Source organism: Astatotilapia calliptera, chromosome 10 (genome assembly GCF_900246225.1).
Source record: "Astatotilapia calliptera chromosome 10, fAstCal1.2, whole genome shotgun sequence".
In the NCBI taxonomy this organism is placed as follows: domain Eukaryota; kingdom Metazoa; phylum Chordata; class Actinopteri; order Cichliformes; family Cichlidae; genus Astatotilapia; species Astatotilapia calliptera.
The window spans coordinates 9,683,112-9,690,043 of NC_039311.1; the positions used below are offsets into that span (position 1 = coordinate 9,683,112).

Genomic DNA, 6,932 nt, shown 5'->3' on the forward strand with positions numbered 1-6,932 from the left:
GAACAGAACAACTAAACTGAGTTTACACTGCATTATTTTATCGGTGATATAGGTCTTGTGTTTTTCGTTGCCAAACCGATGAATTAGTCTAACTTTATTGAGTATCAGAAGAATTCAGCTGAAGCCCACGGTGACTGTATTGGGTGGGCCTAGACCCTGTGGCCCATCTGTAATGCTGATACTGCATGAATGGAGCAGTGACATTATCTTTTCTTTTTATTACACAAAAGGACAAGAGCACAATGGTAAAGTGAAAACTGCATTCAGGACAGAATAGCTGAATTTTACTGTTAGCACAACTTCCACTTTTTGCAAACATTTGTACAAACAGCACACTAATGCAAAGCTAGTCAAGAACCCGGAGTGATATTAAAGCTGAGTACATGCCGACTCTGATGTTCCCTTGTATTGTCTTTTTCATACATGTGAACTAAAAGAAAGATCATATGTGTGTCCTCATTAGGATAGGGACTTTTGTTGTTGCATGGCACTGTAGCTTAAGATTTATATTGTTAACTGGTGTTTTTAAGGGGGTGTGTTTCAGGTCATTTTGCAGAGTAATATAAGTAAGTAATTTAGTTTAGTTAGCTTTGAAGCAAATAGATATGGAATCAGTTTGCTTTGACTAGCCAGTGGTGTGTATACCCGTACTAAAGTCTGGAACCATAATCTCAATTCTTTATATTTTGCGAGGAAATAAAAACAAAGAGATGTGATGATTTATTAAAAAAGTGTAAACATGCATGCAATTATAGAATACAAGGGGAAAACAACACAGTCACATGTCGCGCTAAACAACAGCGGCACGTTTAAGCTTGATCAGCTGTTGTTAGAATTTATTTAATATTAATTTCTAGTATCAGCTGATGTTTGCTGGAGCTGTAAAAGCTACTGGTCATGATATCGGTTTGTATATGTGGTGAGAGGGAAACATGAAGATGAAACCAGGAGGTGTCCCTACTGAATCATCAGAGTTGAACAGGTGATGGAGAAACAGGTTTACCTTTTAGGTGACAGGAATGAGTTGAAGGGAAGTTATGAACTGTTTCTGAGAGACAAATAACACCAGGATCCTTTTCTAAGTAGCTGACAGCTGGTAACTGTGCAGGGGCGGATCTAGGAAAGTTTTGTCAGGGGGGCCAGGTAGGGCATTAACAGGGAAAGGGGGGCACAAAGAAATACCTTTCTTTCTTATTCTCATTTAAAATATCTAGCTTTTATTAAATAATTATCTGAATCTTGGGAACAAAGTTTTTATCTGGCATAAAATGTATAGAAATCATACATATACCAAAAAGACAGTGTACATCACTGTCACAACAGCGTTTGTTTTCATTCAAAGGCTTTATGGCTTTAATACCTGGTGGGCCAGTTTCTAGTCAAAATGCCCAATTTTTTTGTCCCAGTCCAGCCCTGCAGGTTAATACTGGCAGGGTCACTATGCCAGCTGACTGTATTTCATCATCAGCCAGTCTTGTTCTTTATACATCAATATTACCAAAGTTTACCATAAGGCAGTATAGAAAGTATTTACTTGCTTTCAGGTTTTATTCAAATGTTAGTCTTTTCAGTTGTTTCCCCTCTTTTTTCCTGTTTCAAAATCCAACAACAGCTTGTTTTTTATGTTGATGAAAATGAAGTTTTTGAAATTGTCAAGAAATGTAAAAATCAGAAATCTTTGGATTGTAATGATATTGATATGACAGTGGTTAAAAGAGTCATTGAGGCTATTATAAAACCATACATTTGTAATTTATCATTTCAAACTGGTCGATTTCCAGACAGAATGAAAATAGCAAAAGTTATACAGTACCTCTATACAAATCTGGAAGCAAACACCATTTCACAAACTACAGGCCTGTCTCTTTACTACCTCAATTCTCAAAAGTTCTTGAAAAACTGTTTAAAAACCGATTGGAAAAATTTATAGATAAACATAAACTACTCACTGAGAGTCAGTACGGATTCAGATCAAGCAGATCAACATCATTGGCACTATTAGATTCAATAGAATACATCACAAATTCCATAGACAAAAAGCAATATGTGGCTGGGTTATTCATAGACTTGACAAAGGCATTTGACACTATAGATCATGATATATTAATAAGAAAACTGGAACGTTATGGTGTCAGAGGGGTAGTTCTAGATTGGGTCCGGAGTTATTTAAGTGACAGAAAGCAGTTTGTGAAAATAAATGGTGGTTGCTCATTATGTATGGACATTGCTTGTGGTGTACCCCAAGGGTCAGTTTTGGGTCCAAAATTCTTCAACTTGTACATTAACGACATCTGTAAAGTGTCCAAAGTATTAAAAATGGTTCTCTTTGCTGACGATACAAACATTTTTTGCTCTGGTGATGATCTGCAGAATTTATTGGAGGATATGACTAATGAAATAAGTGAAGTGAAGTTCTGGCTTGATAAAAATAAATTATCATTAAATTTGAATAAATCTAAACTTATGTTATTTGGAAATAGTAGTTTAAATACAAATGCAAAGATTCAAATAAATGGTGTTGATATTGAAAGAGTCAGTGAAAATAAATTTAATAAATAAATAATAATAAATAGAAAATAAATAGATGAAAAACTTAACTGGAGAGCTCACGTAAGATATATTCATTCCAAAGTATCACGAAGCATTGCAGTACTAAACAAGGCAAAACAGGTATTCGACAGAACATCACTCCACACTCAAAAAAATGAATGAGGTGGATTGTTCAGTGTATATTAATTATTTATTTTCATTTTACTTAAAATATATGTTTTTGTTAAGTTAACATATGTTTTTCTAATCAAGTCTACGTAATTGTGTCTATTATTCAACGTACATAATACTAATGTGTTACTTGATCGCATAACATTTAAGTTAAGTCAATTAGGATCGATATACCTTGTATATCCACAAGGTGGCAGTAATGCAAAAACAGTTGTAATGAAACCGCGCAGAACAAGAAGGTTTCACGGCTTGTGCCTGCTCATGCGCAAGACTTCAAATTTAACTGAAAAAGGCTGTTTTGGCGCCAAGCTGCTGTTTCTTTGAGAGGTAAGACCACTTTTTTTCTTTGACTATGTTGTGTAGTATCTATATGTCCAGCATGGTTATATTTTGCGTTTGTCTTACAAGACATGTTATATCGTTTGCGTGCGCTTGTTTTACATTAGTTTTACTGGGTCCTGGACATGCTTATTTTGTGGACTGTGTAAGAAACATTTTTATTGTTTTTTGTTTTATTAAGGGATTAGCTACAGGGGTTCATGGGGTTATTCTTTCAAGGGGTTATTTTTCCATTTGCTTTCTTGGGATTCCTTTTCTGTAATCCGAGAGTCGGAAATATCGAATAGGATAGCAAGGATAGCATAAAGTGACATTTAAAATCCAAAAAGTCAAGGGCGAAAGCCACTGTGACACCATTGTTCTGTTCTATCAGCAATCTGTATTATGTAAAAATGGTCTGTAAATACAGCATGTTTCCTAGCGGAGTTATACATATCAATGTAGTTATAAATTACAGTTTGTGAAAGTACACACTTAATTTTTTTAATAAAATTATTCAAGACATATGAGTGGACAGACAATGGAGGTCGACAGACCTGGTGATAATTGCTTCTATAGAAAGTTAGCACATGGCAGTGTCAATCTCTTGCTTTTCTTCTGAGTAGTATTTTATTTAGTTGTAATTCAAACAATAATTTGCTTCTTGAAATTAAGTAATGAATTTCTTGTTTTACTTTATAAATCTCAGATCCTGCCTTTACCTGCTCCCTCCTATACTGATGTGGTGTATGTGGTATTGCTGAGCTTGTATGTGGTATGTGAACTGTTATACTTTTAAAAACAAAACTGTTTTATAAGTTAAGTTTTCTTTTGTGACCCATCCCATGCCCCTGTTATTTCTTCTCCACATCTGAACCATGGTAAAGGTTGCAGTTCAAGGGCCTGAGGCATGAAATTCTTTTCAGATCAGCTGTGATCAATATTTTTTGGAACTTGATAAATAACAATAAAAGCTGTAATGGCTCCATTAGCATTTTGTGTAAATGTTTGTGTTAAAATTATAGCTTTAATGAGGTCTTACTACATTAGTTTTAGTTTGTATATGTGTACATATAGTATGTATATTTACAGTACAGTATGTTGTGTTTGTTGACATATTTTCAGGTGGAAGCAGAATATGTGAGGATTACTACTGCTGCACATGTTCCAAGGCTTTTTACACAACTTGACCAATACACTGACCAGCTCATAAAAGTCTTCAAGAAAAAAGGAGGCGTTGCAGGGAAGAAAATTAGACAAACTTTGGCCCCAGCCACACAGGTGCGTTATTCTGTTGGTAGCAAAATATTATGGCTAATAAGATCATTTTCAAATTTAAACAGCTAGTGTATGGTAGCTGCACAGTGCACTTACATTTATATTAAGCAAGACAAAGTTTGGTACTCAAAACGTTGGAAAATTTAAATTACCTAAACATATGTAAAATCTGATCCCTTGATTTAGGTTAAACCAGAAGTGAATGTTTTTATGTTATGTTTTGAATGCAAAAAAGATGATGTATTAGTTTGTCTTTACCTCCATTATGGACATGTATAATGTGGTGGAAACCCTGCCCAACAGGTTAACTATTCATGTCCATGTGATGATTAGTTGGTCTTGTGTACATGTCTATCTGTGCAGTGGATATGTCATTCATTTTGCGTATAATGTGAGTTTCTGTCATCCTAAAGTATATCTGTTTTCTCTTCCTGTATCTCTGCCACTCTCTACAGAAGGAAAGTATTGAAAAGGGGAGGGAGTGTGTCCTCAGGGCACTACCTTTTTACCTGAATGAAGACCCAAGCATCCTCTTCAAAGAATAATTGGTTGGTAATTTTAGTTTAGTTTTTTATCTGTATTAAACCAAATTTTGAATAACTAATGTTGTTGCATGTTGTTGTTGTTGTTGTAATTTGCATGGAACCTGTTTAAATGTTTTGGGAAATCTTCTTGTATACCCAAACTATTTATATTTATCGTTGAATCTGTAGTCTGAAATAGTGGCACACTGGGGTGCATGTTCCTAATATTGTGTTTACGTCATTAAAGGGTAGCTTTGGCCCTTTTTCTTTCTTTTTTAAAAACTGGATGCCATTTTTCTATGTTTTTGTGTCTAAGCTACAGCTGTTCAGAGGGAGCTGGAACAAATTACCCTTGCTATCTTTACCATCGAAAGAGCTGATGCCAGCACTCCTCCAGCCGATGTGGGTATAACCATCTAGTGTGTCCTGCATGACCTGGAAGACCTGGCCTCTGCATGTGCACTCTTAATGGGTGGGATATATGCACTGAATCTCAGTTAACCTCAAGACTGAAAGCTTTCTTTGAAGTACTTCAGAAGCTCTTCCTTCATCTGTATGTCAGCATACTCTTGACCAAGGTACAGTTGCTCAAGAATACACTGAATGAATAAGCCAACCTTTAATTTGGATGATGAATGTTCTGTCAGATGGACAGAAGTTTTTCGGAGGCTGAATGGGAATAAAATGGTAATTTGTAAATGACAGATAACGGGAAAATTACATTTAAGAGAAATTTAGAACATTTTGAAAAGTTTGTAAACTACTACAATTTGAGAGATTTTACTGTTGTGGGGGGCTAGTAAGAGACAATCAAAAGTATTGAGATTTAAAGGATTTAATTGAGAGATGATACTGCACCAGAAATGTTGAAGGGTGGTGTGTATATTAGCGTTCAAGGCATATTGTTATGAGGTGGAAATATGTTCATATTCAGTTTGTGTTACATTGTGTGCATTGTAAAGGTAATTGCAATACATACTAAAAATAAGGGTAAGTTAGGAGGTTGATCTGATATCCTCGTGTTGGTGTTGTTCCCAGATCATCATACTAAATGTTGTTCCAGGATCAACATTGCAAGTGACCAATCAGAATGTTGTGACGTCATACTTTTGCGACTTCGGGAAAAACCGGCGTAAAACAAAAAACTGTACTTAAGCTGCGTGAAACCGCCTCTGTCCGCCGATCAACTGACCCTAACCCTAACCGTAACCCTTTATTAATAAACAGTAAGCAGAATTGATATTGTCCTTGCAACATTGGAATTTCATAAATGCACGAATGGCTTGGCGCGCAAAAGAATAACGTCACAACAATGTGACAACATTTTCATGATGGTCTGGGAACAACACCAACACGAGGATATCAGATCATCCAAGTTGGGAATGCAGGATGAATGTATATTTTGTGGACTTTTAAAGACGAACAATTGTTTCCATGTTAAAATGTTTACATCTGAAGTTTTTTGCCCAAACACTAGTAAAATAAATGTTGACAGTGGCAAGTGTTAAATGGTTACTGCTGTGCTGTTGCAAAAAAACTGAACGCTGACAAGCTGTTTTATTGTTAGACCATAATGTTGGCATGTTTTGTTAAAGTTTTATTTGGGATGGTGATGTAATTTTCTTTGATTGCTAATATCAGTGGACTATTTATTATTATTATTATGATTATGATTATGATTATGATTATTATTATTGTTGTTGTTGTTGTTACATAAATTTTTTTTAAATTGTGGCTGTTGAGGTGGACACTTCACTTTGCATTGTTAAAGGAAAGCACTTCATTGGCATTGTGTTACTGGACTGACCCTAAGCAATCATTGCAAATAGCAACTTTGCTATCCATTTTAGACACTAAAAGAAAAAAACACTCACAGACCTTACTAGCATCACATGTGCATAACTCAAGTGTCATCTTATCAATGTGTTATGTGATCTTCAATGCGTTTTTTTTTCTCTCTTCTATTTCTGGTAGATACAGACATTTAATTTAAAGTCTTGATGTTGCATCTGTCTACATACTGTTAATTACTAACCCTAATGAGCTGTTGTGTTTTATTTTGGACTGGGTTTACACAAATGCTCACTGAAT

General features: G+C 35.2%; 1 long non-coding RNA gene across 2 annotated transcripts; it reads left to right on the forward strand.

Annotated features, from left to right (window-relative positions):
- The first annotated feature begins 2,738 nt into the window (after window positions 1-2,738).
- LOC113031211 (uncharacterized) lies at window positions 2,739-5,863 on the forward strand. 2 transcript variants are annotated; one of them, XR_003273697.1, is made up of 5 exons: window positions 2,739-3,048; window positions 3,749-3,814; window positions 4,165-4,320; window positions 4,773-4,865; window positions 5,158-5,863. It is a non-coding gene; the product is annotated as an uncharacterized LOC113031211 (long non-coding RNA). The 2 variants fall into 2 exon arrangements; XR_003273696.1 differs by lacking the exon at window positions 2,739-3,048 and having other exon boundaries at window positions 3,055-3,814.
- The last annotated feature ends 1,069 nt before the right edge of the window (window positions 5,864-6,932 follow it).